The sequence below is a fragment of the Aquarana catesbeiana genome, linkage group LG02 (genome assembly GCF_042186555.1).
Source record: "Aquarana catesbeiana isolate 2022-GZ linkage group LG02, ASM4218655v1, whole genome shotgun sequence".
Taxonomy (NCBI): Eukaryota; Metazoa; Chordata; class Amphibia; order Anura; family Ranidae; genus Aquarana; species Aquarana catesbeiana.
The window spans coordinates 193,335,059-193,354,268 of NC_133325.1; the positions used below are offsets into that span (position 1 = coordinate 193,335,059).

The following is a 19,210-nucleotide window of genomic DNA, read 5'->3' on the forward strand; positions in this document are numbered from 1 at the left end:
CGTGCATCAGCCAGTGTATTATACACTCCAGGTATGTGACCAGCATACAAGAAAATGTGCAATCCCAAGCACCTCAACACCAACCTACGCAATAGCCTTAGTACAGGTGGTGATGACGCCGACATGCGGTTGATCACCTGGACCACTCCCCTGTTGGCACAATTCAGTCCCGATTTCATATTCCTACAAGCCTCACCCCCAAAGTTCCAACGCCGGTACTACTGGAAAGAGTTCCAGTAACACCAGGTTACGCGAACCCTGCCTCCACCCATACTTGCGGCCAAGGACCCACACTCCACTGCCCTTGAAAAAAACGCCCCCATAACCCTTAGCCCCTACCGCGTCTGTAGTTAAATCCATGTCACCGGGCCCGACATCCACAACGATCTGCCGTTGTACGACTCCAGAAACTCATACCATACCTTCAAGTCCTCCCGGTGTTCCCTATTAAGCCCGACCAAATATGTAGGTGCCTTGACCCCTACCGTTGCTGCCGACAGCCGTCGACAGAACACCCTCCCCATTGGGATTATCCTACAAGCGAAAGTCAACTTACCTAGTAACCACTGCAAAGCCCTCAACTGGACTTACCACAGTCTGTGGATCCCTCAAATTACTTTGTATAAGTTCTCCAACTTACCTCTGGGCAGGCGACATTCCACTGTTTCCACATCTACCACTATCCCCCCAACAAACTGAGTTCCGTCGTCGGGGCTTCTGTTTATCCTCTGCTAAAGGCACTCCAAAAACCTGCCCGCGAAGTGCTGCAACGTGGCTAGCAGAATCGCACACACGTCGGAGGCAGTAATGTATGACCGAATCTAGGCCCGACACATCCCTAACCACCCACTCCCGAAATGAGCTAAATGCTTCAAACATGGCACCATAAATGAAGCAACCCATAGGTAAGCATTTGTCTACATAAAACTGTTCTTGCCAATAACAACCCAACGGCCGGAAACTATCCGGATGCCCCGGAAGCAAGCGGAAGGCGGATTCTATGTCCGACTTGCCATCAATGGCTCTTTTGCTATACTTCCTCACCCATCATACTGCCACGTTGAATGACGTGTAAGACCCAGTGCATGCTTCCGGATCGATAAAATCATTCACCAAACTCCCTTAGGAAATGACCACTGATGAATAAGTCGGAACTTGTTCGGTTCCTTCTTAGGCCCCACCCCCCAAGGTGAAACAACTAAATCCTGTATAGGTATTATCCACAAACGGCCCCCCATCCGACCCAAAGCCACTTCCTTCGCCAATTTTTTCCCCCCCACTAACCTTCTAATTTCTTGTCAGTGGTGGAACCACTGCCCATGAACATGGTATACGAAAACCTTCCCCAAACCCCGTGACCAATAGCCTCATCGCTACCTAGTCCGGATACCTACTTAGAAAAGGCTTCTTCCTTCTCACCTTTCCGGCGTCGTCCCTTTCATGTGCAGGCTCGTTGTGACGCCTCCCTTTTTTTTTTTTTTTTTTTTTTTTGAAGCACTCGTGCTTAAACTTACAGGACCCCCCAAATTTACAATTTGTAAATGTCCGCGGAATCAGCCTGTACCTCTTTTTTCTTCATCCCCCCTTCTTGGAATTATCCGGTTTTACCCTATCACCGGTTAAATTTTTCCAGCGGCAATAGGGAAAAATATCTCCACATATTCACCCTTGACAATATTATCCCGAACCTCCTGCTTTAAGTGTGTTCCCAGTGGACCCTCAAAGCACCCATATACCTCGCCCTTCGCCGCATCCGCAATACTCACCACCTCCACTCTGGCCGTTGTTGCCGCCCCCTCTGTAGCCCCCCTTTTTTCCTTGACCCGCTCCTTCTGCTGCCGCCCCCGAGGGGTCCGGCACCCTCTGCACCCTTACCCTAGTCGCCATAGCACCTCTTTCCCCCCCGGTTACCGTTCCCTTCCAAGGGCCACCTGCGGCAGCTGTTCCTGTCCCAGTTCAAATCTACCCACCAAATTCTGCAATCCTTTCGATAAATCCTTCAATTGCGCCCCTGATCCAGAACTGGCCGGCCTTGGAGCCGCCAATTGCTGATCAGGCGCCCCCCCCCCCTTTATCCCCACTGTACCCGCTGTTACGACCCCTAATAAGTCATGTAATGCCTTAATCACAGATAAATCATTGCTGGACTCACCGGGCTGTCTGGGAGCACGCCCCCACCGCCTCCGATTGGTCTCTCCTGCTGGCACTTGTTGTTCTTCGCTGTCGGACACCTCACCTTCCGAGCGATCGTCCTGCTCCCTGACAGTTGGCGTTGTCAGCCCCCCGGGTGAAGAGGCCCCGGAAGCCGTGAAGATCTGATCATATAAGGGCCGACTCTCTCCTGCCGCTATACTTCTTCCTGAACCGCCACTGGGAGTCGCCCTGGCTGCACCGATCGGCCTGCTTGTGACCACCACCGCCATCCTTCTGTCCATGTGCCAGTCTGTTGGCTAAGCCCCGCCCACCCACAGCCTTGCTGACCACTCTAATCCCCCTCCGGTAGCCACTGTGTCCTCACTACTCCCCCCCTTAGCCCCCCTGCCTGTTCTGCCACCCCCCATGTGTTAAACCCTCACTCTGAGGCCTGTGAAACTCTGGCGGTGAAGCGGCGCCATAACGGCCCGTGGCCCCGCCCCCCGGAGTAGGCCTGCGGCGTGCAGACCGCCCGGGCCCTGAGTTATCCTGTCGCTGTGTCCGCTTCACTGGGGGCGCTGATCGGTCCCCCCGAGGGCTCCCTGTCTGCCGAGCAGGCCGCGATGGCGGCCCTGGTGAAAAACACGCCGGAGGCCGCGACCTCCGCACGTGATGGGTCTCTTCCACTGTCCACGATCCCTCCTCATCCAATATCAGTGCCCCGACTTGCCTCTTCAGCCAGTCCACTCCTCTCGTCGCCGTCGCAGCCCTCAGCCTCGCCAGGATGGTGTCCTGTCCTCCATGCTGATGCTGGAGGAGCAGTGAATAAAACTGCCTCCTCCTGTGTCTTCTTTCTCTCCACTGCCCCTTCCTGGCTCCACCTCTCCCCTTAAGTAATGCCACTCCCCCTTTTACAAGTTCCTATCTTCCACCACCCTTCCTAGACACTCCCATTCCCTATTTCTAATTAACCCCTCTTGTGTCTCCTTCTCCACACTGTCATGCCCGGCCCTCCTTTATCATTCCTTCCTCATTTTCACTCCGGGCCTCCCTGTACACCCAATTGACTCCTAGTGCTGTACCTCCCTCCATTACTGCCTGGGTATTGTAATCAAGCAAGTTACTCATAGCATCACGATAGCAACAACTTCCGCCCAGCAGCACTAGGGTTGTTGGTTCAAATCTTAACCATGGCACTGACTCCATGGAGTTTGCCTGTTTTCCCTGTGCCTGTGTGGGATTCCTCCGGATACTCTGGTTTCCTTTCACACTCCAAGGACATGCTGGTAGGTAGGAATGGACTCAGGTATGTTCCGATCGAACCCGCCAGGAAGCCAGCACTGCACACCGCCAATCATAGGCAGCGTGTGTATGTGCAGAAATGGCTTACTGTCTATGACTGGCGGTGTGCAGTGACAGTATCCTGGCGGGTTCGATTTGAACAAGCCCGAGCCAATCACTACTGGTAGGTTATTTGGTTCCTATCTAAATTGGTCGGTCGGTCACCAACCCCACACTTACCCCATCTAGGTCCCGGGCAGCACTTCCTCTGGGCGGCAGCTTCACCCTGCGTCTCCTCCTCCTGGCTTCACGCAGCTCCCCCTGTGTCTCCTCCCTCCTCTTCCTCGGCGGCCAATAGGATAGCTTCTCCTCTCGGCCAATCGAGTGACAGGTTTCAGAACCCGCTTCCTGATTGGCCAGGAGGAGAATCAGGAAAACAATAGCAAATATAAATATGCTATTGTCACACAACTGGGTGAGCTCAGAGCACAGTGCTCTGAGTCCACCCTTTTTTTTAAGCCAATTAGAGCCTCAGGCTGTAATCATGTGCTTCAAAAAAAAAAAAAAAAAAACCTATTGGAATCCATGTATCTGGCAACTTGCATGAAGATTAGGGGCCGGATGCATGAATTAAGGGGGCGGCGCCCCTGCGCCCTGTATGGATGGGCCACCAATGGAGTTAGGGATCTTAGATTGATAGGTTTCTTCACAGCAAGAGCTGTGAAAATGTGGAATAGACTCCCTCCAGAGGTGGTTCTAGCAAGCTTAGTAGATTGTTTTAAAAAAGGCCTGGATTCTTTCCAAAATGTACACAATATAACTGGATACTAGCATTTATAGGTAAAGTTGATCCAGGGAAAATCTGATTGCCTCTGGGGGGGGACCAGGGAGGAATATTTTCCCCTGCTGTAGCAAATTGGAGCATGCTTTGCTGGTTTTTTTCGCCTTCCTCTGAATCAACTGTGGGTGAAGAATTGTGTATATGGGATTGTATGATTTTTTTTTTTTTTGGTTGAACTAGATGGACTTGTGTCTTTTTTCAATCTGACTAACTATGTAATTGTAAGCTCCTTGAGGGCAGGGACTGATACGAATGTACAAAATACAGTATATGTAAAATGCTGTGTAAATTGGCAGCGCTATAAAAGTATCGGTAATAATAAAGAAGGTTAAGATTTTCGTCCCAAGAGCAATGCTAAAGAATAAGTCAGCCTCTGAGCCTTGTGGTTTGTGGTAGTGGGGCATCCAAAATGTGCATTACAAACAATCCTGGCACTTTTAAGAGCATCAATTTTACCCTTAGTTCCAGTGGTGTATTGTTATATTGTTTGCTGCAGCCATCCTGCTCCATTATGTGCTGTATGTGTGACATTAAATGTTTAGAGGTGACTTGCATTGATCCAGAACAAAGCACCTCACTTTGTAAAACTTTATATATGTTCCTAAAAATATCAGACACACATAAAGCTCAAAAACCGTAACATAACAGAGCTCGCAGATGACAACGCATCTTATGAATTGCCAAATATCTTGTCTTTTCTACAAGTATATTTGTGCACCATTTGGTACAAGAAGTACCCATAAATATACGCTTCCTGTGTGTTTAGCTGATAAATCAGAGAACAGAGCCTTTCTCGTTAATTTGCAGGCTTGTAACTGCTATTCTCCTGTACAAGGAACAGGATGGCCTCATTACCAAAGGTTTCAGAGCAGATGACGCACTAGTCCTGCCAATGAAATGCTTTTGGCATAAAATCTCTGCATCCTGTTGTCAGCGTAAACTTGGTCAGAACTAATGGCATCAGCTGCTAGAACTGTATTGCTGCTCTGCCCGCTTGCTTTTATTCCCAATCAATGTTGCATCACATTGATTTGAAAATAGCATGTTACTGGGAAGGAACTGCTACCTTTGGCTCCATCAGACCTCAGTCTGCCATAGTGTTTTTTAACATCAGATTGAAGTTGATTGTATTGTTAAAATTATTTAAATGTGCAGTAAATCAGTTTTGTCTCAAACTGATGAGCAGAATATATTTTAATAAGTCGAATATCCTTATAGAGTAATTTATACTTTCCTGACAATACGTAAATAATATAGCTTAAGGTAGTATTAAAGACAAATAGACTGTGCGCTTTGCAAAGTACAGGTTCTCCAGAGCTTAGTAAACCTTCACTTTGCAAAGAATTTTCAATCGCATGCAAGGAAAATAAAAAAACAGCATTTTTGCTTGCACATGATTGGATTATTATTATTATTATTATACAGTATTTATATAGCACCAACAGTTTACGTAGCGCTTTACAACTTGAGAGTAGACAGTACAAATACAATACAATTTGATACAGTAGGAATCAGAGGGCCCTGCTCCTTAGAGCTTACAATCTAAGAGGGAAGGTCAAGAGATACAAGAGGTAATAACAGTGGGTGATGTGCTGATTGAGAAGATAAATGTACAGTTGTTAGGTGGGGGCCAGATAGGCTTCTCTGAAGAGATGAGTTTTCAGGGATCGTCTGAAAGTGGATAAAGTAGGAGAAAATCGGACGGATTGGGGTAGAGCATTCCAGAGGATGGGGGAGGCTCTGGAGAAGTCCTGAAGGCGAGCATGGGATGAGGTGACAAGGGAGTTTGAGAGCAGGAGGTCTTGGGAGGAGCGAAGTCAGCTCAGCTTTTGCTCATTTACTAAGCTCTGGAGCAACTGCACTTGCAAAGTGCACAGTCTATTTGTTAATAGTAAACCAACCCTAATGTGTTCATTTTTAAAGAGGATTGCATATTCATACAGTGCGCCCCTTCCCCAAGCTTCCTGTTGGGTGGTGGTTTCGGTAAAATTACAGCAAGTTCTCACGACTTTACTCTTTTACATGACGCATGCTGAGCACTGTAATAAAGTACATTTTTGCCTATCCTAAGAGTTAGTGCTGGTCTCCCTTCCCACACACAGCTGTAGTTCAAAGTGCATGTGTGCCTGTCCTATCAGGGTAAACACTGTTCTTTCCATACACATCAGGCTGTGGTCCTTGGTGGAAGCGCACACATAAAAGGAGGCTGTAAGGACTAATGCAAGGCAGCAGAGCAGAGTCACTGCATTCACACCTGAGCAGAGCGATTTTAGGAGTTTTCATTTGAGCTTTTTTGAGCATTTTTCTTATACAGGCATTTATTAGAAGTGTATTACAGGTAGAGTTGCCAGCTCATCCCTTTACACCCGAACACATTTTAATTACACAGGTTCTGTGGGTGATTGAGGTGGTAATTAGACTCACTTGGTGCATTATCTGCATTTAATTAGCCTCAGAACCTGTGTAATTCATATGTGTTCGGGTTTAAGGCTGGGTTCACACTGGTCCGACAAACGCTCCGACATTGGGAGCTCATGTCGCATGACGTGTGAAATTCAATGTTTTCCTATGGGAGCCATCCTAACTGGTCCGACACAAGTCGTTCCGACTTTAGAAATGCTCCCTGTACTACTTTTCTCCGACTTTGATCCTACTTCAGTCTATTGACTATCATTGAAGTCGGATCAAAGTCGGATCGCTGTCTCGCATGATCCGACTTTGGCATGCAACTTGTGCTCAGATGATCTTGAGGGGGAGCATACTAGGCCCTTGGGTCTGGTATGGGTTTTAAGGGGAACCCCCTATGCCAAAACGGCATGGGGTCCCCTCAAATCCATACCAGACCCTTATTGTCCCCCTGCCCTAATGCACCTACCACCCCATGTTGAGGGCATGCTGCCTGGTACAGTTCAGGGGGGGGGTGCTCGCTCGTCTCCAATCCCATTCCTGACCGGCAGGGGTGTGTGCTCGGATAAGGGTCTGGTATGGATTTGGGGGGGACCCCCACACTGTTTTTTCAGCGTAGGTGGTTCCCCTTAAGATCCATACCAGACCTAAGGGCCTGGTATGCTCTTGAAGGGGGAACCCATGCCGTTTTTTTATTTAAAATTTGGCGTGGAGTTCCCCCTCAAGATTCATACCAAACACAGTGCCTGGCATTGGCGGTGATCCAAGCCGGATCCCCGTTCATTGAAATTCGGACGTATGCCGGCTTTAAGTCACGGGGCAATGTCGGATCCAAAGTAGGATGGCTGCCGTGTCACACCAGTGTGTCAATGGACGAGGTGGCAACCCTAATTACAGGCATTTTACATGTGTATTCAAGCTTCTGGCTTTTTGCTTTAGCCAATGGAAATCACTAAGGGGAGGAGATCAGGTAATATAGACTAAAAAACACCTGGGAAAAATGCTCAAATTAAGCATTTTCAGGTGTTCCCATTGAAGTCTATGGGGCCAAATGCTCAATTCTGAAAAGTGGTTTATGTACTTTTTAGAGCAACAGGTGTTCAGCTATAAGCAACAGGATGCTCAGATGTGAACAAGGGCTACGGCTCGATTCACACCTATGCATGTTGCTTTTGAGCGTTTTTGGAGTTTTTTTTTTCATGCTTGCCACGTTTTTGAGCAGCGTTTTTGTAGCGTTTTTGCGGCGTTTTGCGTTTTTTTTTTTTTTTTTTTTACAGTTTTTTTTTTTGACTGTATACAGTCGAAAAAAAATTAAAAAAAAAACAAACAAAAAAAAACCGGCAAAAACGCTGTAAAAACGCATCAAAAACGCTGTAAAAACGCTGCAAAAACGGTGCACTTGCGTTTTTGATGCTTGTCCATTGACTTCCATTACATGCAAAACGCTGCATTTTGCATGAAAAAAAGTCCCTGACCCTTTCCAAAAATGCAGAGATACAAAAAGGCATTGATGTGAACATGTTCCATAGGTACCCATGTTAAAAAATTCCCATGCATGTCTGCAAAATGCAAAATGCATCAAAAAACGCGCTAGTGTGAATGGAGCCTAAGGGATACAATGGAATTTTGCTTGTTGAGCGTTTTTGAGATTTGAGCTACAAGCTAAAAAACTTTCAGGTGTGAATGGAGCCTAAGGCTTGGTTCACACTAGTGCGGGCCGTGCATTCTGAATGGGCTGCTGTGCCACGTGAAACACAGGAAAAGTGCATGCACCTTTTTAAAAACGTGCCCATATGGAAACTGCATGGTCATAATTGTGCTGCAGGCTGAGATGTGTAGGAGTGCCATTCAGAATTGAATGGCAGCCCCGCGTGTCTTGCAAAGAGCAGTGCGATTCGGCTGCGGGTGGTTGGTCGGAAAGCTCGGTGCACACTAGTGTGAATTGAGCCTTAAATAGAAACTACATGTTTGAAATGTCGTAGGCAGATTACAAAGAAGGAAGAGGCTGCAAACACAAGGCAAACATCAAACTGTAACTGCTGTAGTATACTGCTGTATATAATGTTTTTAATGGAAGGTTTAGACCCCTTTCACACTGAGGCAGTTTTCAGGCATTTTAGAGCTAGAAATAGACTCTGAAAAGCGCCTGAAAACTGCCTCCCATTCATTGCAATGTCTGCTTTCACACTTGAGTGGTGCACTTGCGGGACATTAGAAAAAGTCCTGCAAGCAGCATCTTTGGGGCAGGTTGAGAGCGCTATAACTAGCACTCCCAAAATGCCCCTGCCCATTGATATGAATGGGCAGTGCTTCCAAAGCGCCTTAAAAGCGATTTGAAAGCACTGCAAAACGGGTCTTTTCTCCTTTTTTTTTTTTTAAGGTCACGTTGTCACGTGACCTTTAAAAAACTGCCCCGCTAGCACCAGAAAAACGCCGCTAAAGCACCACAAAAATGACCAACACTTTAGTACTGTTTTAGCGGCGCTTCTGTGTGAAAGGGGTCTTAATAAAAATTTTAGGCAAGCTACATCCCAGACAATACCTCACTCAAACCTCAGCTTTCTACAGTATACAAAGAAGTAAGTACAGCTATAAAGAGAGACAGACACCTCTGCAATTCAACAGAAAGATTTAGAAAACTTATTAATGAAAAATAAGGAAGACAAATAAGGCACAAGGAAAAGGTTCAGCTGACACTCGTGTTAAGTTGATTTATAACAGAGAGTGGATATTTCTATTATTCTCCATTATAACTCACAGTACTACATTTTGTGACCGATTCATAAAATGTAGGTCACAGTAGGGACCCTGTGGTATGCTACATCTAACGCAGCAGAAAGAACTACTGGTGAAGTCTTCACAGATAGACTTATCATTTAGGAGACACAGAGCTCACCTACCTGGTGCATATGTTGTGAAGAGTCATTGATCTGAACTGATGAAACCCGGGAGCAGGATTTTATCAAATGGAGAACAGACTCCTAATCTGCTGTAAAGTCTCCCTACAATGGATGGTTTTAAAGGTGATGATATGATACAGTGATATGATACAGTGTACAGGAAAGGATAACCTTGAAGCTCTATTAAACCCAAAACTAAAAATGTATTACATTGAAGCTTGCCAATCATTATATGTGGTGGCTGCATCAGTTTTCTTTTATTTGGCTTTTTGTCTTTCTGTTTTCGCCTAGTGATCTGGTCACAGCACACAGTAAAATTGCCAGTTTGTGGGAAGGGAGCATTAGATGTACTAGCAGATTTAAATACAATAACAAATTAAAGCCACCTCAGCTCTTATAATCAGTTACAGCAAACGGTTTTCTCTTCGTTTTGGAATAAATATTTTGCATGAATAAATAAAAGCTGATCATTTTAATCACCCCTCCCAGTGTTAAATGGGTTGTCTCATCCATATAAACAAATACATTCTGCTGGAAAGCTTGGGCTTTTGAAAAACAGGCTTGCTGATCATTATATAAAAATAGAAGGAAGAAAGTCTTAAAAGGGAAACTAATACAGCCATCACATCTAAGACTTGGTAAGCTGCAATATAATAAATGTTTGTTTTTGGATTTAATACTTTGAGTGCACTATAATAATACAGTATATTCATGCAGGATGATTATGTGAACTATTTGTATGAAAATGGAAAATTGTATACTTAATTTTAGTTAATTTTCCTTTCCTGGTACATCTTCATGGCAGCATACAATGGGTTGTGGCCGCGCCCCCACAACCTGATAGGACTGGTTAACTATAAGGCCCCTTTCACACTGGGGCGGTGGGGGCGTCGGCGGTAAAACAGCACTATTTTTAGCACTGTTTTACCGTTGTTTTTGCGGCTGTATTCAGCCGCTAGCGGTGCAGTTTTAACCCCCCCTGGCGGCCGAAAAAGGGTTAAAACCGCTCGCATAGCACGGCTATAGCCACGGTATTGCCGCGGTATAGCCGCGCTGCCCCATTGATTTCAATGGGCAGGAGCGGTTTAGGAGCGGTGAATACACCACTCCTTCACCGCTCCAAAGATGCAGCTTGCAGGAGTTTTTTTCTTGTCCTGCCAGCGCACCGCTTCAGTGTGAAAGCCCTCGGGGTTTCACACTGAACAAACAGCAGCGGCTGTTTTGGGTCAGTTTGCAGACGGTATTTTTAGCGCAATAACGCCTGCAAACCGCCCCAGTGTGAAAGGGGTCTTAATCAAAGACAGACTCGGCTCACGGCATTCTCTGTAACGCTCACCATTTGGGTGGGAATCTGTATGCTGTCATGAAGATGCACCAGGAAAGGAAAATTACAGAAAGGCGAGTATACAATTTTCTGTTTTCCTGGTACATCATGGCAGCATACAGTGGGAACTAACTCGCCATATAGGATGGTGCAAGAAAATTTTTGTAAAGGTCAGTAGCGTAAGTATGCACAATGAGTTTTCAAAAGTTTACTTTTGTGAGCCGGGTTCACCTAATAAAGTGTAATGAAGGTGTCCTGGGAGGACCATATTGCTGACTTGCAAATAGCCTCAAGAGACACTCGGCACTGCTCTGTCCTAGTTGAATGTGCTCTTAAGTTCTCTGGAACAGGAAGGTCTTGTGAAGAGTAGGCTCATTTAATTGTCATAACAATCTATGAGGTGACTGTACATGCTGACTGACCCGGTCTTAAGCCATGCTGGAAACCAAGCACGGATTTCAGCTTTCCTGAATGAAAAGGTAGCAGCCAAGCAGGTAATCAGAGTTAGATTAACATCCTGGGGATGTGGTTCTTTCACACAACCAAGAAAGACAATAAATCGACTTCCTGGTTAAAGTGGATGGACAAAGACACCCCATGGATAAAAGCAGTCTAGTTTTAGGACTATTCTGTCTGGGTAGAACGTTAGGTGAGGCTCCTTGAGTACAAAGCTTGCAGCTCTGACACCCTTTCCACAGAATTTGTAGTAACCAGACATACGTTCTTCAGGGTTAGATTGCAGTGTAGCTAATTTTGTAGGATAGAAATGAGGCCTTGATAGAGCTGAGGACCATAAGCAAGTCGTATATATAGAGAACAATGGTTTCCTGGCGGGTCTATAACTTCATGCAAGCATTTTAAGAATTGCATCACTAAAGGGTTAAGGACTCCTTAAACCCCTGTAAGTGCAGACAAGGATGAACTTTGAACTTTGAACATAATTAAACCCGGGCCCCTGTTCAGCCCCAGTTGTAAGAACTGCAGAACCTTGGCTGGTTTATGTGATAAAGCACTCCAGGCTTTTGCTGCATGAGATCTGCACAATTTACCCATTTTCTCTGGTAAGTCTTATTCATGGAGACCTCTCTGGCTTGACACAAGGTAGCCACTACCTGCACTGAGTGCCCTTGACTTGGTAGCCTCCTCCTCTCAACTTCCATGCCATCTAAAGTAGCCTTTTGGAGCTGGATGGCAAAACTGGCCACAAGAGAGCAAACCTGTCATCACTGGCAGAGGCAGTGGTGACTCAATGCTTAACTGTAGGAGAGACAGACACTAGAGCCTCCTAAAACAAAATTGCATAATTGTAATTATTGATACAGGAAGTTCTGACAGCCTAAGAATTCTACCCTTCCACTGCTGTCTAGGCACAATACAACTCTTGCTCCTCTTGTAAAAGGAGTCCTGTTCTGCAGGCACCAGCTGTCACTTCTTCCAAGTGAACTTGACCTACTAGCTTGTCAGGTAATGACTTTCCACCAGAAATGCAGCAACCATTATTGCTGGTAATCTGTGGTGTTTGTAAACGGTGGAGCAATAATAATGAGAGGCAAGATTATGACCTTGAGCAACGATGTCTGTGCCTAAATGGTGACTGCTCTGGCTTTTAGAAGGCCCCCTCTATTTTGAGGTCCTTGCAGGGCTGTATCCTGCTTGCTCCAGGCAGACTTGACATACTAGCTTGACAGGCAATGACTTTCCACCACAAATGCAGCAACTATTAGGGCTGCTAACCTGTGATGTTTGTAAACGGGAAGCAATGATAATGAGAGGTGAGATGATGACCTTGATTAACATTGCCTGGATGTCTGCTCTTTGATGGCAACTTGTTTTGACCTTTAGAGGGCTCCCTCCATCTTGAGGTCCTTATAGGGCTGTATATATTTGCTCTCTTTTTCTCAATCTTCATTACTTACCTAATCCCTATACCTTAAAAGCAATGGGTGGTCTGACTGGTCAGCGTTCCCAATAGAAACAGAGCAAAGCAGCAGACTGATAACAGCATGACACAGTGATCCCAGAACAAGCTTTGGGAAGATGATAGGAAGAGCCAAGGTGAATGCCATAAAGAGCACAGTGATCACAGAGCAACACTGAGAAGGAGATAGGAAAAGCCCAGGTGAATGCCATAAAAAGGGAAAACATACCTGCAAACAATGACCACATAAGCATCCAGCATGCATGAGTAGAGAACTCTACCATGTGTTGCTATAAAACCATTTAAAACTGTTACATTTTGCCATTAGTGAAGATATCAGTGCCTGAGCATGCTCAGATCGCCATTTTGGAAAAGGGCTACCAGGAAACTGGCCACAGAGGCCACATCACTTCCTGCCTCTCATGCTCAGAGTGTATGTGCACTGCTGCAACCATCTTGGAAATGGCAAACGCCCACAAAACAGAAAAAGAAGTGAAAAGTATATGGAAAGCATAAGGGAAAATGCTGTCACTTATGTCAAAGCTTGTTTAAAGCTTTCGTAGACAGGCCTGCACCACCAAAATGGGGCTCCAACCATATAGCTCATGTAGAGGCTGTACAGGAAGGACTTACTCCCAGGAGAGGTTGAAATATGCCCCCCAGACCACCAGAATGGGGCTCCAACCTAGGGTTGCCACCTCATCCCTTTAAAACCGAACACATATTAATTACACAGGTTCTGCGGCTGATTAAGGTGGTAATTAAATTCACTTAGTGCCTTACCTTCATTATATTAGCCTCAGAACCTGTGTAATTAATATGTGTTTGGTTTTAAAGGGATGAGGTGGCAACCCTTCCTCAACCATATAGCTCATTTAGAGACTGTACAGGAAGGACTTCCAACAGAAGAGGCTGAACCTGGTTGGGGTAAGCGATATTTTGCGACTCCAGTCCTGATCAGGTGAGGGCTAAAAAGAGAATGCCGTAAGCCGAGTCTTTCTTTGATTTATAGTAAACCAGTCCTATCAGGTTGTGGTGGCGGAGCCACAACCCATTGTATGCTGCCATGATGCACCAGAGAATATTAATTGTAAAGTGGCGTTTGCAATAAGATTCATTTTTTGTGTTGAATACTCAATATGGCCATAACGTTGCTTTTTAAATGAACCCCAAAGTATATTTCTTATTAGTTTATAGTGTATGTTAACCCTAACCCAAACAGCAAATGGTCGTATTTGTTAATTTCCTTGCTGGATTGCAAAATCCTTGTTATTGTATCTTCCTTTACAGTGAAAAACCACATTTGAAATTAGCTTCCAAGTCACTTCTTGTTTAAAGTTCACTTTTGCCACAAAATAGACTATGCAGGCAAGGAACCCCAATAAACATTAAAAAGGAGTTCCAGCCTGAGGGGGAAAAAATAAGTCAGCAGCTAGAAATACTGTAGCTGCTGACTTTTAATATAAGGGCACTTACCTGTCCAGGGAGCTCCCGATGTCAAAGCCGATCCATCCACCAGCTCCGGGTGCAGGCGCCGGCATCTTCACTAAGGGAAACAGGAAGTGAAGCCTTGTGGCTTCACAGCCTGTTTCCCACTGTGCATGCGCGAGTCACACTATGCTTTCTGAATGGTCCTGCTGTCTCCCACAAGGCAGCGAGGGGAAGGAGGAGGGGCTGGAAATTTCGTAGATCGCCACAAGGCACATCATTCTCGCCTTCATCTGTGGACTCCTGGGACTATAAGGGCTGCAGTGACATACTTCACTACAAGCTTCTCCTACAATGCCCTTACAGTATCTATGACTGACAGTAATATAATCAATAAGGCTAAGTTCACATTTTCTAAAAATACTAATGCTGACAATAACACAAACGCACTTATAGCATTAACACGCATTTCTTACACACTTAATGTGCCTTTAGGTATGCGTTAAAAAATTAACCCCATGCGCCCAAGTGATTTTTCTCTCCACCTCATTCCCCCCTCTCTCGTCAAACACTTGTCATATCTGCTGCAAAATGCGCTATAAAGGCTACAGGCTCATTTATGGTGCGTTACCTAGACTTGAATGGAAGGAGTTGACAAGTTTCAACTCCTCCAGATTTGACATGTAGCTTCATTTTTTCTGCACAGTGACAAATGATGCATGTTTTTCAAATGTGAACAGCTCTATCCCCTGTCCATATTATAGAAGAGCAGCAAAAAAGTGCCTCCAAAGCCAGTGTGAACAAGGCCTAACACCGGTATGCACGTGTCATAAAGGGTACAAAGAATCATAAGACTTACAGTAACAAAGGTTGTACAGTATATGTAATATGTGCATTCTGACAAGAAATTTGGGGGTGGGCCTGGACTTGATGAGCACCAAATTCATACCTTCAGAAACCAGAAAATATGTTTCCTTCCTAAAAAATTGCAAGGATGACTAGCACAAAAAGTTTTATTAACAGGGGGTGATTTATTAATATTTTAATTTCACTATTCATGTCCTTTTATGTGAACACATTAAACTGTTTGCATTAAAGCAGCTAGCTGCAAGCATATTACTTGAAATAAACCAGCTTTAGAAATAGTGGACAAGGTGCAAATGTTGAACCAGGTCCCGCAGGTGCCACATCCTTACCACTCTAATACAGTACTTGTCAAGTATTGCAGAGAACATCAAATGAAGTGACTCTTCAAAACAGTATTGAGCAGGGAAATTACAGGTTGCCCTGAAGAGACAGGAATACTTTCACGTGTGTTGATTATCATCAGATCATATGATCATGCTGGAGGGAAGTATGGAAACGTTTCTTTGGCTTTATGCCCAACCTGCAAGTTCCTTCCACAGTGGTGGTTTGGAGGATCCATCACCTTTTCACATGGCATATTCTGATAAATGGTAAGTTCACTGCAGGGCAGTTCAAGATCTGTCGGTTTCAGACCTGTAAGGTAAAAACCAGCCCAGGCCCCTTTTGTAATTACAGATCCCCTTGTGCTGATATCAGTGCTGCAGACTCCTTTTCTTGATCGTGAAAGGAAACCTCTGCTGGACAGCCAATTGGAAGTATCCACATGTCGCAGCTAGTGACATGGACACCTGAAGAAGTACCCTGCCTTCCATAAGCAGAAGAAGAGAGAAGACTTAAAGTTATTTTAAATGATCACCTTGTACAACAACCCATTCAGTTAAAAATAGAAATGAAAGATAAAACATTTTTGAATACATATAACAAAAATTATAAATACATTTTTTTCCCTTTTTTATAAGTGATCACATTCCCTCTGTTCTCAGCTGCATAAGGGGGAGGAGAAGTAGTGTCAGGACAAGTCTGCTCATTGAAGGAGAGCAGGCTGACTTCCCAGCATAGTTAGAGAACTGACCAGGGTGTGCTCTCCTGCTCAGTGTGGTCAGTTTTTAATAGGAAATCAGAGGGACTGACAGGAACACCAGGAATTTAACATAAAGGAGGCAATACACTAAGGTTCTCTAACAAACCTCTGAGGGCTTCACAGAACAGCTGTATTTATACTGAGATTAAATTGCACACAGTTGGGCTCTATTTACTAATTAGAAGACTTCAGAAGGCAATTAGTTCCACTAGATTTTAGTTAGGGATATCAGAGTAGAGGGGGCTGAATACAAATGCATGCCACACTTTTCAGATATTTATTTGTAATAAGTTTTGAATTTTTGGGTTGTAACATAACCCAAATCAGGAATATGAAGTGTTCCCATGACCATAGCAATAGTCAATGGCGTGTGTTTGAGTTAAAGGGGAGCCCAGAGATCAGCTTGCAGATGACTTCAGTCTTTGCTGTCTTGCAAAGCAACTCCCTCTTGTAGGAATTTCAGCATCCAACACTCTCTGGTGTCTTGGATACCAGCATCCCCCCCATTGCGTCCTGTGGTTCCACCTGCCAACTGCTACATCATTAATGTGACCCTGCAGCTTTTCTGATGATCCCAGTGGGGGGTCTAGTTCTGTAAGAGCAAAGATTAAACTGCTTATTTTTCACTTTAGGTACTAGTGTTAAAAATGTGAAAAAATATCCCACTTTCTGCACCTCTACCCTTTCTTCCATAGAGTTGCTATTTTTGTATCTGTGTGTTCTCATTCCATTATTGTCAAAACAAACTTAACGTTTGAAAATAATTCTTAGTAAATCGTGTTATCTATACTGTCCTAACCTTCATTTTCTTCTGTAAAACATTACAGCAGACCGCTGATGTGTGAATTATCAGTAATATATTTCAGAGATGAAGATAACATGCCCCATCACCACATTTAACTTAGTCATTTTTTCTGAAGAACAATGTGAAAAGTGTTGCCTACTGTCAAAAGGCTTACAAAGTGAACTTGAACGCTTTCCTTCCAGTTTCATTTACATGTTACACAATGTTTTAATCTGCTAATATGGAAATTTAGCAAACACTCTGAGATAAACACACATTGCCACAGTGAATTGGATAATTCTTGGCAAAGTGATTTCATGCTGGGTTCTAAAGAGCTTGAACATTAAAGTGGCTTATGATAAAATATTCTATTTAGTGTTAATAAATTCAGCGTTACTAATAATAATGGTCTAGAATGGAACCGATCCCAAAGCTTTTTTTTTTTTTTATGAATCAGGGTCTTTACTGATCACCATAAATATTCAACAGAACACCATCTTTGTTTTCAGAAAAATGTTTATTCAAATCACCATCATCTTTACCAAGAAGGTCCTTTTATCCAGGCAAAGAGACAAACATTTCATTACACATACAGAGTATTAAATAATGACCCCCACACCTATGCAACAAAGCACGTGCATAGTCTATGACATCATGGTAACAACATCCAGAAATTATTGCTCAAGAAAGTAAAAAAACACACTAAAAAGATAAGTCTGTGGATCATCATACAACATGTGCTCAAAGGGCCCCTACCTTTATTGGGCCCTCATGCACTGCCCCACCATTCCTGACAAGTCACAGGATCATCTGAACTTGCTCTGTGGAGATCTTCACTGTGAAGCCTGCTCAGGAGCATAGGTTCTTCTTGGCAATCTTCAGTATTGTTCCTGCTGCCCCAGAACATGTGTGCCTTGATCTCTATTCATTCTAATGAAGGTACTTATGTAGCGCTGGTAGATTTGCAATCTACCGCATGTTAAGTAAATTTAGTAATTTGTTCGTTAGGAAGGTTAAGTTTGCCTCTGTTCCAGCTTGGCTGATGTTGTGTGTGTTTCCGTGCTGACCGGTGGGTGTCGCTGTTATCACTGGTTAGTGTTGGAAAGGCAACGTGTTGAAGCGTACGGATGCTCTTCTGTCCCGGAGACAACTCGGTGGAGGTGGTCCTCCGAGTTGCATTCTGGGCGAGGGTATTTATGGAACAGACGCCATACTTTGGGGTTCGTTTTACAGCCACCTGCTGGCCCTCCTGGCTGACAGGTATGCATTAAGGAGCTACCTCGTGGTCCTCCATTCTGGAAGCCCACGACACTACGGAGCAGGGGTGGGTCCAGAGGCTTGTCTGGGGCCTACCACCGTGGCCGAGGAATGGGCCTGAGCTGACGGTCCTGTGTGACGAAGCTGGACAACCGAGGAGATCCCAGGGGAGGACCCATCTTGGAGGGATCACGCAGCATGCTGGTCTATAGAGGGGTCTGGTGACTCAGTTGGAGGATGTATCCGAAAGTAACTATACAGCATAGTGTTGCTGGGTTGGCTTAAAGGTTCAAGCACTGTGACTGACATTCATCACAGAAAATCTGATACATCCTGTGGCAGAGGATCGTACGGATTTTGTTCCCAAGTAAGTCTGTGGCAGAGACTTTGATTCGTGCTGCGTACTGGCTGCTAGGCTGGTGAGAGAGTCCTATCCAGGCGAGCAAGGAGTGTGTCCCACGAGGGGAGCGCATTCCATACAATATCTGAATTCTATCCGAACATTTGTTTACAAGAAGATGTTTGAGTTTCTTCTGCAGTTTCCTTTCTGCCTCTTTCCTGCTATTTCCTAAATCAAGTGTTTAATAAAGCATTGAAAACGTACTCCAGTGTTGGTGCGTGTGTCGTCCAGAGGTAAACTCAATGGAAACCTAGACCCGGTGCCGGTGAAACAGAGGGAAGCAGAGTGAAGGTAACAGACCTGCTAAAACCAGCAGCTCCACCGAGAGTTATTGCTACACTTACTACACTCATTCCATATGTTTAACTGGAATAAATAAAAATCACCAATGGATTTGTAGAACATCCCTCCGTGGTTGCCAGAATACCATAGTGTCTAAGTGTGTCTCTGCATCTTTAAACCTGAACTCTCTGAATGAATGTACCATCTGCACTGCAAGGGTTACATTCTTGTTAAGTGTAGGGGGAAATGAATGGGTAGTTTTACATACCTTTACCCCTGCTCAGACTGACTCCAGCGCTGTCCTTGTC

General features: G+C 44.8%; 1 long non-coding RNA gene across 1 annotated transcript in view; it reads right to left on the reverse strand.

The window, feature by feature from the left end:
• The window catches only part of LOC141129847 (uncharacterized), a 62,810-nt gene extending 48,377 nt beyond the window's left edge, over positions 1-14,433 (reverse strand). Inside the window, exon 1 of the long non-coding RNA XR_012241881.1 lies at positions 14,280-14,433. This is a non-coding gene — a long non-coding RNA (uncharacterized lncRNA). The remainder of the gene's footprint in view (positions 1-14,279) is intronic.
• Positions 14,434-19,210: the final 4,777 nt, after the last annotated feature.